Consider the following 18,654-nt stretch of genomic DNA (forward strand, 5'->3'; position numbering starts at 1 on the left):
CATAAGAGAGATGATGTTTTTGTCAATGGAGCTTAACAAAGAGACATTTGATTTGCAAGTTTGTGGTTGTAGTTCTCTAGGTTATGTATCCTTTTTTCCACTAGACTGAGCCTGTCAGTCGAATCCATCCTCCTGTTAGCATCCATCCCTTTTCTTGTTGCCTCAATATGTTTGACCTAATCTTTGACCTCCTCCAGCTTGTGGAAAAGCCATTTGATTGATCTAAAATTGTCAATCATACTGTTACAAGCATTATCCAAGAGGTTCATCCCTATCTCCTTGGCTTTGTCCAAAATAGCCACAATCGTCGGGTCAATGAGTTCTTCCCACTATTCTTCTTGATTTTCCACGAGGATTTGGGGATTCATGGCCTCCCTGAAGATGCCCATCTTTGAAGTCTTGACATTGAAGTTTATCCCTGCTTTCCTCCTATCATTGGTCTACACTTCCCCTTCTGCATACCCATCTTTCTCCTCTTTTTTCTCCTCAGGATGGAGATGGACAGGAGAAAGGGGTAGCATAGATGCCTCCTCAAATTGAGAGTGCACTTCCTCCAAACTCTCCCTCCTGCATTTCTTCCTTCCACTTTCCTCCTTAATTTCCTCCTGCATCTCCTTAACCACCTCCTCAGACTCCGGTTCCTCCTCATCATCGTTGTCTCCCTCCTTAGCCTTCTCTGAAGGCTTCTGCCTGACATCCCTAGGGCTTTTTCTACAAGGGGTTATGGGGGAGGGTGATTTTTTAGCTTGATAAGTCGCAACTTTCTTCGATGAAGAGATCCCTCCTTTCTCAAAGCTAAGGCTCTATATTACATTCGAGTCAGAGAAGTAACTAGAACTACCAGATTCCACATTCTCTACTTGACGGGGGGTGATGCTTATAGTTTGAGCTTTGAAGTGCTCGTGGATAAGCAACAACAACCCCTCGTGCAGATTCGGGTTAGCGATGGGCTTCTTTTTTAAGCTATCCACCACCTTGCTCATTGATGTTAATAGATAATATGGAAAGGAAATTTTGGTATTATGCTGAAAATGATTCAAAATAACAAAGTGGTGGGTATGAGCTCTATCAAACCTAGGGTCCAAAGTTATGTACTCGATAACAACTTTCAAAACATACCCCCACTGCTTCTTCATGGAGTCGGGAACATAGTAGGTGTCAATCTTTTTCATCGCCTTCAATTCCTTCTCACTCTCCACAAAGTCCCTAACCGCATTAGCCAAGAGCTTCTTATAGGGATTTTAGTGATAGTCGCAATCACCTCCTCCACTATGTGGAAGTAGATACCATTCACCTTCACCCTACCATCCTTCCAAGACCCCACCATACTTTTGGTCACCTCTTGATCGAATCCATGCAGCTTCATGATATAATTGGTAACCCCACCCTCTTCAAGCTTTTCCCACACTTTCAACCTTCTTCTCCATTTCTCAAAATCTCCCATCAACTCCTTTCTACATCTCTCGCCTACCATTTTCACACACTGCACACCCACTTTACTCATGTTCTCTTCACTCTGTGACTGAAATGGACCTCTGAGAGTTAGCAAAGAACAGAGAAAAATAACCCTGCTATTGCTCTAGAACTGATTGCGAAAAACAACCCACAAAGCGTGTTGATTAATCAATACTAGATTACTACATTTACGATTTCCCATGCTTCTATTATGAAAAGTACCCTTATTTCTTAACACCTTCATATTCATAATTAAAGCTTGATTTCCTCTATACTTCCTTGGATTTTATCCAAGTCGATTAGACTTTTAACGTTCGTTGGCTAAAAAGTTCTGGGAAGCCAAGTCATTTTTTGGTCTATGCTGACCCCTATATTCACAAACCTATCGGCAATCGAATTTGCTTCCTAAAAAATATGAGTGACGTGGATTTTATTAAATTTGGTGAGGGTCACTCGAGTCTCATCAATAAGATTTGCAATCGTCCATGATGGATGTGAGTTGCCATTGATGCACTTTATAATGTTATTCGAGTCCCCTTCGAGCCATAAATTGGTAACCCCAATTTCAAAAGCCAATTTTACTACATTGCACGTGGCATTGGCTTCCGCAAAATGATTTGTTTGGAATCCTAGTAGGAGAGAAAAAGCTGCAATACTATCTTCATTTTCATTCCTTATCACACCTCCACTACCTGAGGATCCAAGGTTTCCTTTGGAGGCTCCGTCGAAGTTGGCTTTGTACCAGCCTCCAGGGGGGAGGAGCCACTTGGCTTCCTATCTTTTCCTTGCTCTATCTTTTTCCTTCTCCTTTTTCCTACCTCCTATCTCAAAATCCCCCCCCCCTTCCTCATAGAAAAGTTTTCCTTTATGTTACTAAAAATCTTCCTCCCAACAACTAAAGCTAGCTCCTCCCTATCTTTGAAAATCTAATTGTTTCTCTCCTTCCATATGCTCCAACAAAAATGGGGTAGGATCCCGGGGCTAATTTACTACAAGGCAGACCCATTAAACATGCCATGCCATTGACAGAAGAAGTCCAGAAGGTTAGAAGGAGAGCACTAGTTGTGGTCTAAGTCCTAGGTGAGGAAGCCCCAAACTGCCTTGGAGTAAGAATAGTGAACGAACATATGGTTACCTGTCTCTGACTCTTCTTTACACAAAACACATCTGCTAGGCATGATGTGACCTCTTTTGATGAAATTTTCCTAGATGAGAGTTTTTTCCTGAAGAGCCAACCAAAAAAACATGTTGACTTTTGGTGTGAGGCCAGGGAACCAAGCCCTTGACCAAGGGGGAGACTCTTTTAAGCTCCATAAATTGAGTACCCATAGGCAACCAAATAGAGCCCATTGGCATTATCCCTCTAAACTAGTTCATCCTTATTGTTGCTAAGGGATAAGGAATAAAGCATGATCATGATTGGTTTGAGGTCCTCTGAGATAATGGAAAGGTCCTTCCACCCCTATTCGGTTTGCTGACTTTGTGCCCATAAAGGTTGATACAATCATTAGCCCATAATCCAAAGCTAGGGTTGTTCATAAGGGGGCCTTGAGAAAGCCAACAGTTAGACCAGAACAAAATGTTCTCCCCATTACCCAGCTTCCAAGAGACTTTTGAGTTAGCCAAGTCCTTGGCTTTTAAGAAACCATTCCAAACAACAAAGCCTCTTGGGATATCCTCGCTGAAAAGGGTAAACTAAATAGAGGGCCTTTTTATATACTTATTTACCATAGTGTCTCTCCATTCCCCCCATGCTACTAAAGATGCACTAGATTTTCTTTGCTAGGAGGGCCTTATTGAGGTGAGTGAGCTTCCTCATTCCAGACCTCCTTTCTTCTTAGGGAGGCAAACTTTGTCCCATGCAACAAGGGGGTACCTTTTATTCCTTTCAGTTCTCATCCATAAAAAATCCCTTTGGATTTTCTCTATCCTCTCGGCATACTTCACTGGTATGGTGAAAAGGCTCATAGCATATATCGACAAGTTTTGGAGGATGGATTTAACTAGTTGACATTTTCCAGCTTGGCTAAGAATGGCTCCTTTCTAGCTAGCTAGCTTCTTACTAAACCTTTCCATGATGCCATTCCAAAAGGAGTCAGATGGGGTCATTCCCAAGGGGAGACCAAGGTAGGTAGAAGGAAGCTTCCCCACCTAACACCCCAGGATTCTAGAGATTCTCTTATGTCTTTCCTCCGGAGTATTGATAAAGAAAATAGAGCTTTTGTCCCAATTGATGAGTTACCCCAGCCCTCTAGAATAGATGTCCAAAGTGTCTTTCATATCCTTTTCCTCCTTGACTGAGGCCTCTCCACCCATAATAGTGTCATCAACAAATTTTTGATGTGTAAAGGGGGTGCATTTGGAAGAAGGTTTAAAACCTTTGATCCTCCCTTCATTCTTTTTCTTCTCTGTGAGTCTGCCAATGCATTCCACTAGGATAATAAAGAGTATAGGTGATAGAGGATCCCCTTGACATAGGCCTCTATTAGGTTTGAAGAAATCAAAGGGGGATCCATTCACTAAAACAACTAGAGAGGGGGTGGTGACCAGCTTGGAGATTAGCTTACACGATTTAACATCAAAGCCAAAAGCCTTCAACACCAATTCCAAAAAAGACCAATCCACCCAATCGTAAGCTTTGGACATGTCTAGTTTGAGTAACATCCCTTCTCTCTTTCCAACTTCCATAGAGTGAATCATTTCATGCACCATAATAATCAAATCTAAAATCTATTTGTCTGGGACAAAACCAGATTGTTGCTGAGAAATGATCAGGGGGAGAAGCTTAAGAAACCTCGAAGTGAGCACCTTCAAGATGATCTTATAAAATAAGTTGCATAAATTGATGGGTCTAAACTTATCCAGCATGTGAGCTCCTAGAACTTTGGGAATAAGAACTAAGAATGTAGAGTTAATTTTCTTCAGAATACTTCTGGCTCCAAAGAATTCTTGAACTACCTTTACCTCATCCTTTATAATGACGGGCCAGTACATTTGGAAAAAGAAGGTGGGAATACCATTAGGTCCAAGTGATTTATCCACTAAAAGAGAAAAAAGAGCTCCTCTAACTTCAGAAACAGAAGGAATGACCCAGAGCAAATTATTATGGTGTGGTTGGAGGATCTGAGGGATACAAGAAACAATGTCATCCAGGTCCACTTTAGAGAGAAAAGGATCCCAAGATAGTAGGGAGGAGAAAAAAGAAACAACTTCATTTGATATATCTTCTTCCTTAGTTAGCAAAACCTAGTCTTTCTTCAAGCCAGAAATCCTGTTATTTGCTCTGTGCTTAAGAGTGGATAGATGGAAGAACTTTGTGTTCTGATCTCCTTCCTTGAGCCAATTCATTCTAGATCTTTTCCTCTAGAACTTTTCCTCTTTGCTAATGATGTCATGTAAATTAGACAGGATGGATAGCTCTTCTTCCCTATTGAAGGCATCATACCCATTTTCCTAAATGGAGGCTTGGATAGAAGAGAGATTTGCAGAGAGATCCTCTTTAAGAGAGAATAAATGACAAAAATTCGACTTCTTCCAAGCTTTTACCATCCTTTTTACATTGCTAAGCTTTCTAGCCACCCTGAACATTGCAGTGCCTTCCACATCTATGCTCCACCAGACCTTAATTCTTTCTAAAAGGTCAAGGTGGGAAGTCCGCATTTTCTCAAAATGGAAGGGAGGAGCTCTAAAGGGATCAAAAGGAACAATCGAGAGGGAGATGGGGGAGTGATCAGACCCAACTCTAGGCAAAAGAGCTAACTTGCAAGAGGAAGACTGCAACCAATCAGGAGAAATGAGAGCTTTATCTAGTCTAACCTAAATACAATCCTTGCCTAACCATTTATTGGACCAAGTGAAGTCACCTCCCATTAGGTCTAGATCTAGAAAAGAAAATCCATTGATGAAGTTAGAAAGGTCATGCTTGCTATCCCCGTCCTAAGGTAGACCACCCTTCTTCTCCTTGTCTAGAAGAGGGGTATTAAAGTCTCCCATAATGATTTCTTTCTTCATGTTACTATTCTTTACCAGCCCTTCTGCTCTAGACCAGTAGGAATTTCTATCTCTCTTGTTATTGGGAGCATAAATATTGAGCAAAAACAAAAATTCATTGGAATGGATATGGTACACTTTACAAAAAAGAATGTTACCTTCATTGAAGATAGATTCCACCCTAAAAAGTTTTGTCTTGAATAATGTTAGCAGACCCCCAGAGGCTCCTTCAAAGTTTGAAGCCTCCCCGCTCATCAGGTTACTAAACTTGATATTTCTCAAAGAATCCTTTTTCATTTTTGTTTCTTGGATCATCAAAATGTCAGGTCTCTGGTCTCTAATCAGATTCCTTATAATTTCTTGTTTATGGGCACCATTTAGGCTCCTAATATTCCATGAGATGATGTTCATTTTTTATTCTTAGAAAAATCCTTTAGAGTGCTTTGGCACCCATTCGCCAAGCATCTTCTGGTCTCATCCTCTCTAGACTCCCTCTCTAATTTTCTACTAGCTTTGGTAGTAGAGCCCACATCTGGTTTGTAGCTTCTCCTAGTTGCTACAGGAAAAGCCTTAGACGAATCTCTGGTTTGGTTCTTCCTGGGTGTCTCTCCCTTCTTTTCAAACTTCAAGGATCTAGAAGCCTTATTACCATTCTTTGGGGTGTTGAGAAGATCTACCCTTTGGTCCAGATCTTTCAACAAGTCCTCCATTTTTCCTATTTTGGTCGCTACTTCTCTGGTAAAAACCAAATTTTCCTCTGGGTCTTGAAAGACGATAATTTCCTTTGTTTCTATTTCCTTTACCTCCTTTGTTGAGCCTGGTTTCGGCTCTTCCTTGCTGGGGAAATTGTCCATTCCAAACTCCTAAAAACCTTTCTGTGAGGCAACCTTACCTTCCTCTTCTCTAGGCATGAGGGTCCTTTCCTTGACCTATGCATCCTCAATCTGTTAGGAGGCATTTAAAGGTAAAGAGAAACTCAATCCTAACTTGACCGACTCCCCTTCTTTTCTTGTCCTACCCTGAGGCTCTTGGTTAGTCATCTTAGGAGCATCTGCTTCTTTTTGGGTCTGGGAGAAAGGCCCTTCTGGCCTTGTTTAGTGGTCTTCTTTTTCCAAACTTTCTTCACCCTTGTTTGAGAAGAAGAAGAAGGATTCTTCTTCTTAGTAGTCTTAGCTTTCGGGCACTGAAAAGCCTTGTGACCTATTTTTAGACAGTTTCTTTCTAGGTCTGTGGAGAAAGGCCCTTCTGGCCTTGTTCAGTGGTCATCTTTTTCCAAACTTTCTTCACCCTCATTTGAGAAGAAGAAGGAGGATTCTTCTTCTTAGGAGTCTTAGCTTTCGGGCACTGAAAAGCCTTGTGACCTATTTTTAGACAGCTGCTTTCTAGGTCTGTGGAGAAAGGCCCTTCTGGCCTTGTTCAGTGGTCTTCTTTTTCCAAAATTTCTTCACCCTCATTTGAGAAGAAGGAGGATTCTTCTTCTCATTAGTCTTAGCTTTTGGGCACTAAAAAGCCTTGTGACCTATTTTTAGACAGTGAAAACACCCAAAAGGGACACTCTCATAGTCTAGCTACTGGTTATGAGTGCCAAGTTTTGACTGAAAACATACCACTTCATGCATATCATTCCCTTCTCATACACCTACGCAGATCCTTGCATAAGTTAGCCTACTCTTAGAAGCTATAGTAGGGTCGATGGAGAGAAGTTCTCTAAAAGAGCTAGCCACACCCTTAAAGACATCCTCATTCCAAAACTCCAATGGCAGCTCAGGAAGTCTAACCCATACTGGAGCTTGCTGAAGGAATGATTCATTTAAGTCCAATTTGGATGACCATTTTTGAAGCACTAGGGTGGCCCTCCCAAAGCTCCAGGGGCTTTCACACAAAATGTCAGCCATGTCCTCTTGACAGGTGAACTCAAAAGCGAGAAAACCCTTAGCCATTGCAATGACACTGACCTGACCTTTCAAGCTCCATTTTTTCAAAGTGTAGGCCTGAATCACCACAATATTTGGTCTTGGATTGATAAATTTCTCGACGAGCATTGAGGCCATAGAGGCAATGTTGTGGTCAACAATCTCGTTTGGAATAGAAATCATGCAAGAACCCTTTTCTAGACCTGACACAACCTTAATCGGAGGGAAAGAGGACTTACCAGATGGCTTGACACCAAAGAGTGAGGCCCATACTTTGGGAGATTCCCTTGTATGTCCTCACGTGGGTCCCCATCTCCTGACTCCTCTCTGTTGCCTACCTAGATCCCCTTCTGCATGCCTGGTGAATGAGATCTGCCTCCCTATGACTTCCTGCCCGTCTCTAGATTTTAAATTTGAACATGCACTCCCATGGTAAGAGAAAAAGGTTCCCGCATATATGAAGGATGTTACATATACATGCATGCCCTATATTTCAATATTTTGGCTCACCTATGCCATGATTGTAGATAGGTAAACCTTCCAAATTTCATGTTTAAAATTGTTAAGAAGCAAGCTTCTTTAGTATAATCAATAAAGGATTAGTTTGTCTCTAACCATTGCTTAATAAAAGTAATTGTAGAAAGGGAGTTAAATAAGCAAGCATTTGGGACATGGGAAGAGTCTTTGTGGTTAAATGAGGTGGAGCCTAGGTTTGTCAGCCCTAGAGGTCAGGGTGTTGGACAAAGGGAAAGAACATCTACTAGTTTCTATAAGGTTGTTTCAAGAACTGAAAATGTTCCTCAAGCCTCTCTCCCTCCAGTTCTAGATGGACTAAGAAGAAGATTTACAAACCTGAAGCCTCCATTGCTAGCAAAAAGGGAAGTAAAAGTATAGAAGTTGTTGGTGCCCCTAAGACCCCATCATCTGCTAAGAATAGGTCTACCATTAAGGAAGGTAAAGATAAAGTTGTGGAACCAAGACAGAAAGGTTAGCACAACAACTAGATGATGAGAGTAACATTAATAAAACCCTACACTCACAAGAGGAGGAGGATTCAAAAAAACCTCCTCAAGCAAGAGGAAACAAAAGAATCCTCCATGCAGGTCTACACGACCCATGAGGCGAAGTGTGATGCTCTCTAAGGGAAATAGGGTTCCTAAAACCTCAGTTCCAATAGTTACCCTTGAGTTTTTTGAATGTGAAAAGGAGTCCTCTCTAGAGGAAAAATTACAAAAAATTGTATCTAGTGAGAATGAGTACAAATTTCAAAATCCACAACCTCAAGTTGACTGTAGTGTTAACTATGTGCTTATTGATAGTGATGAGGAGTTTTGTGAGCCCAAAGCATACAAGGATTTTGAGGAAAGCCCTGATATGCAAGATATTGGTGAAAATTCTACAGAGTTCCCTTTGGAGGACTACCTAGAATTTAGACTAGAAATTGTTAAGGAAGTAATAGAAAAACTTGATCAAGATGGGCTAGACACATTAGTTACAGCAACTACTAAACCCAATAGGGAAGAAAATGTGGTGACAACAATTGTCATAAGAAAAGGAGAATGCTCCACATGACAGAGTGCCAATAAAACTCCCATTTGGCATTTGAATGGATAGATATCTTTAACCAAGAACCATTACCATTGCCCAATCTGTCTACACCTTTGTCTACAAGTATTAATTTGTTTCAACAGTTGTTATGGGAAAGAGCTCAATGGAAGATGGAGAAAGAAAAATAAAAACATGCTATTAATGAGTAGAGTTATTAGTTGAAACAGAGTTCAAACCAAAATGAAGTCTTGAAAAGAAGAATTGAATTGAACATAAGATTTATTCCTAAATTAATGAAATGCAAGTCACCATCACCAGTCTATGCCTTGTTTTTTAAAGACCTATTTGCAAATTTTAAATTGAATAGAATTGTGGAAGGTCTTAATCCCTCTATTTCTTCCCCACATGAGTTTTATGATGCATTCCAATAAGTTCCTATGCCTTTGAAAAATTTATTGTGTGAATTGTATCTCCATAATCTAGCAATACCAAATGACATAGAGTAGAACTCACTCCAATATGTAGGGGATGTACAGTTGAGAGCAATGATATCATGGATACAGAATGAAATAAGTAGAGAACATCAAGCTACACCTTACAAGGAGAGTGCAATGACAACATTGTTGCTCATGAGACCAAGGTTCGACACTCTAGAAGGGCATTTTTGGATTGGATTTCCATTTTGAGTAACCCTGTAGGATCTAGTAAAGTGTGTTTAGTAAGAGAACAAGCTTTTACAGACTATGAATATCACTCATCTCCAGACATTGAGACAACAATTATTGCTTCAAGGAAACATTGGGCAAGGATGCCACATGACTTAAGGATAAGAGAACCCCACTCTCCTCAAAATTTGACTCTTGCTACTATTAGGGTTACATGGTATATTGAATTAGGGAGAAATCAGTGTAAACATTGGCTTCCACTAAGGTATCAACCTCCTATTCTCCTACAGCCAATACTAGTAGCAAATGGCAATGCCAAAGATCATGATTTGACAGGTGAAGTTTGACATTAGAAAAGGCTCAAGGGAAATTATGGTTACTTATACTATGTTCATGATGAACTAGGAGAAAAGAAACCTAGTGACTAGAGGGTTCAAGCACGGATTAGGAACTTCATGGTTGTTGGGGACCAACAATAGATTAGTTGGGGAGAATGATCAGCCTCTAAAAGGCCATTATTTGAGCTAGGAGAAAAGAAACCTAGTGACTGGAGGGTTCAGGCATGGATCAAGAACTTCATGGTTATTGGGGACCAACAATAGATTAGTTGGGGAGAATGATGAGCCTGTAAAAGGCCATTATTTTGAGATACATTTTATCTTTTTTTTAGACAATTATCTTGCAAAAATAGCTGTGACTCTATGGTTTAAGCAAAGGAACTTATGTTTCTATGAATATCTTCTCTATATGTTAAGACATGAAGATTGAAGTATAGATAGTTTAGATATGCTATGTTTGCTTGAATCTGTAGATTTCTATGGTATAATGAAGGAATGTTACATGCTGATAAATGTTTCCTCATCCATGCTATGTCTAGGTAGATTCCTTCCTGTAGCCATAGGATTTGCAAAGAGTGATAGTTTAAAAATTACACCTTTCCTAACATTAATTATGAAATGAATATATGTATGTGGAAGTTGTATGCATTCAATGTTTTGCAAGTACCTGTCATGTGTATTCAAAGTCAACACTTCAATGCTAAGTCAAAGACAACCAAATTGTTAAACTGCCAAATGAGAAAGATATTGAATATTTTTTGTTATGGCAGCACACGAATATAGTTCCTTCAACCTGCTATATTCTTGGAGGATTTAATCACGGTTAATGAAATTTTTGTTGCAAACTCGTAGAGTTAGAAACTTATTGTAGTTTCCCTTTAATTAATGTCTGTTGTAGCTTTGAAAGGAGGGTTTTGGGGAAGGAAGGTAGAATAGATTGATTTTCATAACAATAGTGTATAATCTTGTTTTTAATCAAATGTAATCTCTTACCTTGAATGAATAGAATACAAAGTTCAAGTTTACATCTTCTGTCTTGATTGTCTTTTCTATTCATTCATCTAAGGGGGCCCACTTGGTGAGTGAACTATTTTGTTAAACTAGATTTCATTTCCTTGTTTGTTTCTTCATAAGGTAGAATTTTGTTGTTCCTGCAACCATTGATAATAGAATCAATAAATTGTTCCTACAACATAGGTGCATAGATAGGTTTACTATTCATAGCATTACTCTAAGCTCTAAGTTAAGATGTTGTTTCAGTTTCTAGCTTAAGTCTCCTCCAACATTCCCTTTGTTTTAGTTGTAATGACTTAAAGAGAAATTAGAGCATATACTTTGTAGCCACCCTTTCAAGCTTATGCTCCTGGGTTGACAAAATAATATGAAGTTAGTATGTTATTTTTAGGAAAACACATGATTTCATCTAATCATGGAGTCATTGTGAAAGGATACTCAATCCTTTGTTTCTAAGGTATTAAGCTGACCTGACAATCACCTCAGTTCTATACAAATAACTGGAAAGCACTAATAAACACTGATCAAATATCATCGTAGAAAATATGTGACACATCACCATGGTTGGGTATAAAATATTGTGACAAAAATATCACCATACCATCATCATAGAACAAAACCCCCAAGCCTTAGGTAAGCATCCTTATTGGTCAACATACTAAGTCAAACCCAAAACCAACACAAAAGAAAATATACGTCATAGCAAGTGTAGTTTCATAGATTTTGTTTGATTTTGAAAGCATACAATTCGATTAAAGAACAAGGTTCAAGTTTTCGTACTCCATTTAAAAATGTATCCCTAAAAGTTCATAATGATCATTTAATTAAATCCATATTAGAATTAACAATAAATAATCCAATTATAACTTATTGGTTTAAAATAGGAATCCATTTCCAACACTTGTAATTTATTAACTAAAATATATTTTAAATACATATTATTAAAATTAAATATTTTTATTTATAATTAAAATAATAACTATTAACTATTAATAATAATATTAATTTATTAATAATTACAATTACTATTATTAATAATATAATATTAACTATTTAATATTACAATATCTTTTAATTTAAATTTAATTAAAAACAAACAATATTTAAATTTTAATTAAATTAATTGTAGTGCCTCTCCAATTCGACTTTTGTAAGTCATCCTAATGGATGCAACCTTGATGATCTTTTGTTGTGATGGGATCATGATTGTGATCCTGAGTGGTCTACACCATTGAGGTGTTTGGATGTATGTTTCTTTATCAATTGCTTTGATTATGCTTTTGACTGATCTTTGAGATTATGATGTGATTTTTGGTTCACTGAGGTTTCTGCCAGTGGTTACCAGGATCGATGTGGTATCATGAGGTTGTTCCGTGATTACCCTGAGATGTGTGCAGAGATTGCACTATGTTCTTTTACCATGCTACACTGGACTAGGTTCCTGTAGCAGTGGTTAGCCATGTTTATGATTGTGTTTGCTTATGTGTTTTAAATGCCTTTTTAATGCAGAGTAATCAATCATTATTAAATGCTTAAGTAATTAGAATGGATTAATCTTGTTGGATTATTTGGTTATGTGTTGCGGACATTTACCTTGTTTTATTTTGATCTAAGAGATATCTGTTCTTATGTGATGTTTTACATTTGAGATGACCTGAGGGTCAAATGTTACTCTTTGATTCCAGTATCATAGATTTTAGACTACTATGCTATTCAATTAATCATATTGCATGATGATGCCATTTTGAGATGACAGTATGTTCTATGATGATATCTGGTTATCTAGTATTTGGACATACCTCTGATTTTGTTATGTGATGGATTTAATTATATGGTTATTTACTTCATTCTTGCGTTGTTATGCTTTATGCAAACGTGAGTGATGTAAATAGATTATTTTAATATAATGAAATAAATTCTTAAATTAGGTGATTTAATGCATTTATTGCTTCAGCTATGTTATTATATGCAATTGCACTTGGTCATGTTGTTTAGTGTGCAGGATTATATCCCTGGCAGTGACACATGGAGTTAGTGATTCAGCCTTTCATATTTTACCAATGTCGTCATTATATGGTCAACGTATCCTTTATTAAAATGTTTAATTTAAACCTTTCGATGATTATTAAATCCGAACTCATTGCATTATGTGATTAGACCAATAAGCGTGTTTCTGCATTTAGAGGTTCGCATTGTCACGAAAGTTGTTTAAGGAGATTTATGTGTTTTTTGGTTTTCAAGCTTTTTAATTGATTTATTTTAATTTTTGGCAGCTTTGCCATAGATGAATTCCTATTTATAGGAATAGCCTATTTTCGTTTTGGTCGATTCGGGGTTTAACTAGATTGGCTGGTTAAATGCCCTAATTGATTATTCACCCGAAAAGTGAATAAGTATCCAAAGAGGAATTTAATTCCTCACTTCTCACTTTCAAATTGGAAATTTGGAGAGTAAAACCCAAAATCCTCTTCATGAGGATTTACTGTTTTGTTCGCTGTGGGAGCTATGGGCGTGGGATCGTCACGAGGTTGAGCTTGTTGGATCTAGCTCAAGGAAACCTTGGATTGCCGCAATTTTCAGCTACTTCTGCGGGTGTTTTATTTTATGGTTCAGATTTCCATTTTTCCCTTTTGGCTGTGAGGTAGGGCTTTCCCATTTTATTGTTTCTACTCCATTTCTGCTTCTATTTTTGGTAGCTATTTGTTTGGAGGCTGAGAACTAGTGTTCCCCTCCGTTTCTGTATGCTAGTTCTACCCGGTTGGGCAGGTATGAACATTTCCCTATTTTTTGGGATGAGGGTTTGGAATTTTACGCTGTTATGTTGGCCATTTTTGCATACGGTGTCTGATTTCATTTATTTTTGAATTTTTGGATTTTTTGAACCAAAAGGCCAAATGGGTTTTAATTTTGAAGTTTTTCAAAATTTTGGAGTTTTTACCTCATTTTGTGTGCTGCACTATTTTCTCGAGTTTTCCTGGCACAATGTGGGTCGTGGACCTTGATGATCCATTTGGATATTAGTCAGACCACTTTTGCACTTTTATGTTGCATTGGGATACGTTTCCATACTCCTGACGTTGTGTTCGATTGAGTGATTTTATACTTGTTATGGTTTTGTTGGACCTTTGCTTTTGTTTTGTGAACGCTAAGATTTGTGTAGAATCCATACTCTCAGATTGAGGCCGGTTGAGTGAATTCATGATGTTTGGTCTTGTTACATCATTGGGATTTGTGTAGAATCCATACTCTCAGATTGAGGTCGATTGAGTGATTTAATGATGTATGGTTTTATTGGCTTTGGGATTCGTGTAGAATCCATCCTTCCCGTGTTGCTTTCAATTGGGTGTTTTCTTTGCATTGTGTTCTCATTCCTATCCTTGTGTTATGATCTTCGTGATGGTGGTGTGCCACATACGAGTACGTGCACGTACATTTTTTGGGTGACTTGCGAGGCCTGATCTTCCATGGATTTGTCGAAAGTTATGATCATTGGGGTTGGGATGGGAGTATGCATGGCCACAGGCACTTGTTGTAGGATGAGCATGGGTAGGGTAGGGTAGCATCTGGAGGGGGCTTCTATCTCGCAGCTTGACGTTCATGGCGCCGGAGGTTGACGGAGGATAAGAAGTTTTAAGCAAGTGATAACTAAATAAAATGTGTGATTGTTAATAAAACTTAAGATAAGTAAAATGTGTGAGCACCCGATTAAGTTCAAGGACACAATGTGTGAGCACCCATTTAAGTTTGAGGACACATGATCTGAGCTTGGGCTTTTCGATGCCAAGCGACTCTCCAGGATGTCAGCCCCTACTTAGCAGCCTTTTGAGTGTCTGACCAGGACCTGTACTCCTTGCATTGTCTTAGGTTCTTGGTTGCAGCCATCATACTGTTTGGAGTGAGTGTTAGCCATGGATGTTCTTTTGTGTGTTTTTGGTTGGATCATTATCTCCAGTAGCACACCAGGTGTGGACCTACGGGTTCCACGTGGTTGGGAGGCGTAGTTACCTTTACCACTGCTAGGGATCGGTGTACAGAGACGATCTTTTGTCCTAGTGCGACCGTTGCTGGATGTCTTCACTTGGTACTTTGGGTTTCGGAGTATGCTTTCTTGTGATTTATGCTTTCATTGGAATGCTTGTATATCATGTTTAGATGATGTTATTTTATTTGGCGCATTCCCTTATTATGATGTTTAGCATATGATTAGATGATGTGATTTGCTTTAGTAGCATATCTGTTGCTTACTGTTGTTTAGCATGTGATAGGTGATGTTATCTACTGTAGGATTATCTGATGAGTTATCACTAGCATGGTAGATTTTCTTATGCTATTATTATGCATGTTTTAGTAGTGACATCCCTTTTACGACAGTACTGACGATTTGGTCGGTGGCTTGGGATGTTACACTAATAAATTTTAGACTAACATCCCAACCCATTAATTAAACTAATAATAGTATTTAGAGTTTATTATAAAAATGAAACTCCTAAATAAATTATTATTAAATGACATAAATATAATTATGCCAAAATTATAACTTTTACTTAATTAATTAAATATAAATTAAATATTGATTATAAAATTTTCATTAAATTATCTTTTAATTTGATCTAATTATAACTAAAAATAACAACAGACTCACAAAACTAAAATACAAAAACTCATAAAAAAGAATAGAGTACTAGATCAAACTCAAGGGTCAAAATCATGAATTCATGTCACTTGACAAATTTGGAAGGGTAAACAATTTAGATAATTGTCCTATTTTCTAGGACAATTGGCTGAAGTTTAGGATTTGGATTCAAGAATTATCTCCCCTCTTTTACCATTGAGATACTGCGATAAGGCACACTCATCCTACCAAGTCAAGGAAGTCGATGCTCGATACTTACAATCTGTATAAAATTTAAGCATGTACACATACATATGATCTAAACTAAACAAGAAATGGTGGGGAGTGGTGTATTGTGTAGATCCCGACTAGGAGGTGACTATGACTTCCTCCCTCAACCACATCAAAAATGTGAAACATAAAGTAAAACATACAAGTACACCATACACATGCAAGTACAGGGTAAGAATTCACAGAACTACATATAAATCATTCATCTAACTAATTATCATGAAATAATTGAAATCACTATATGAACATACATGTATCATCATAGAAATAATCTTGAACACATGAAATTATTTAGTAACTCATCACATATATAAACTAAGAATGAAATAACATCTAATCAAATCCAATAACCAATTACCACTAAACATACAACCATCGATAGAAGTGTATTTTTTTATTCAACATATCCTTTTGATTGCCTAATCATTGATCTCATTCTTTAATGGTAGAGATATGATCATGTAACCATGGTTGCCAACAATTTAACATTAAGTGAATAGGAAAATGTATGTATAACACTATTTTGCACTATCACAACCTCATATAGTTTACGTTAATTGAAGCAGTGAACACGTGAACATTATAACTCTCATTCAACATAATAGTGGTGGGTTCATATGAAACCCTCAATTTTAGTTTTTTTCTTTAAACTTTAGTGGAAGGCATAAGTTACTTGAAAGTTGTGGATCAAAATTGCTTAGGTCAACTTCAATAAGCATTGACAACCATAATTTGAGGAAGCATTTACCAGATGATATGAAACCCTAGCTTGACTTCTGTGTATCTTTCTTTGATGCCTTGTGTCACTGGAACCATCAAATAAGCATTTATATCCCTCATTGAACAAACCATTTAACCATTAATGAGAACATGTTTGCATGGTCACATCGTAGGCCTCTTTTGATAGAAATGTTTTATCTCCCTCTAATTTATCCTATTGAATGCCTAATCATGGGTCCTATTGTTTATTGTTAAATGAATCTGCAAATGTGTGGACAATAGTTTTGCACTATCGTGGCCATAGACAATTAAACATTAAATTAAGATGTGAATGTGCAAACAATAGTGTTCTACACCCTCGTGGAATCCGATAAATTAATATTAATTTTACCAGTGAATGACCTTTCAAACCTTTGTGGTCATCCATATTTTCAATTTAAATAATCCCACATACCAATGGACAATAGGATTTCACACATTCGTAACCTTCCATATTTTTAATTTATATGATCTAGCATAGTAGCGATCAAAAGAGTTTTACACATTCATGGGCTTCTATTATTTTAATTCAAATGATCTTGTATACTAATGAATAATATAGTTTTGCACCTTCACAATGTCCAACAATTTAACTTTTAATGATCCTACACAGTCATTGTCTTCCATAATTTTAATTTAAATGATCCTACATATCATCGAACAAAAGACTTTTGCACCTTTGGGGCCATTCATATTTTAGTATTAAATGATTTTGTGTACCAGTGCACAATACAATTTTGCAATTTCACGACCTTCCATAATTGCATGTTAAATGATCATGTGATCAAAAGAGTTGCACATAGAATGATAGAGTTTTACATCATCTTGGCCTTCCACAATATACTAATCCATGAATGAAATCCTAGCTTGATTTATCTATATATTTCTTCAACACCCTGCCTTACTCAAAATTAGAGGTTACAAATCATTGAAGGTTACATGTTATGCTCGACAGCTTTGAAGAAAGGAACATCTCTAGTCAATTTATGGAATTTGAATTATAGTTTGACTAGTCACTAGACTCATGAATCAAAATGGAAGACAAATGCATAAATTGAACTATGTTTTCATCTTCATAAATTGAACAATAAAATTGATATGTATTTTTGATACTACCCCCACTACTCAATAACATTATGTAGTTACGAGTTCATCATTACATTTATTATATCCTTTACATGTAAAGGAACATACCCTAATTTGAACCATCGAATAAGAATTCTTAACCCTCACTCAACAAAATGTTTAACTATTTATTTGAACTCATTAACATGGTTGTATCTTAAGCATCCATCGATAAAAGTGTTATTATTTTGTTCGCATATCCTTTTAATTGCCTAATCATGGGTCCTATGCTTTAAAATTGGGGCTATGATCACATAATGACAAACTTCAATAATTGAATGTTAAGTGAATCAACAAACATGCAAATAAAACTATTTTTCACCATCACAACCTTGTTCAATTCACATTAACTAAAGTGGAGAACAAGTGAACATTGTGTTTTTGCAGCATCACACCCTCCAATTATTTTACCTATGAATGCGCAATGAAAATTGTCCCGCACCATTATGGTCTACGATAATTTTTGGATAATATAACATGTATTCCAGCAAATGGTAGTGTTCCGCACTATCACAGCCTATAATAGTTTTCATTTTAAATATCCTACAATTTTTTATTTTTTTATTTTTTTGGCAAGTTCTGCCTAGGGGGCAGTACCCTTTTTATTTATCAAAAAAGACTTACATATGGATCTAGAGATTTCTATTCCTCTTACATAATAGAAACCAGACCAACCAACTAAAACAACCTAACTTTAACGGATCAAGTATCAAATACCAATACCAATATTGACCAACCTTTCTGCTACCTCAGCCAGGAAAATATTACCATTAGCTTGGTAAAAAGTCTCAAATTTACTCAGATCATTTTCCTTCATCACACATGACATGAAGAGAGACCAAGCTTTCTTCATTATCTTTTTCTTACCTTCTGCCTCCAAGCAAAATAAACTCAATAGATCTCCACCCGATAAACTAGAATCAATTAGTTTTATGGAATTCATA

This window comes from Cupressus sempervirens, chromosome 11 (genome assembly GCF_028749045.1).
Source record: "Cupressus sempervirens isolate cs-2001-9-10 chromosome 11, ASM2874904v1, whole genome shotgun sequence".
Taxonomy (NCBI): Eukaryota; Viridiplantae; Streptophyta; class Pinopsida; order Cupressales; family Cupressaceae; genus Cupressus; species Cupressus sempervirens.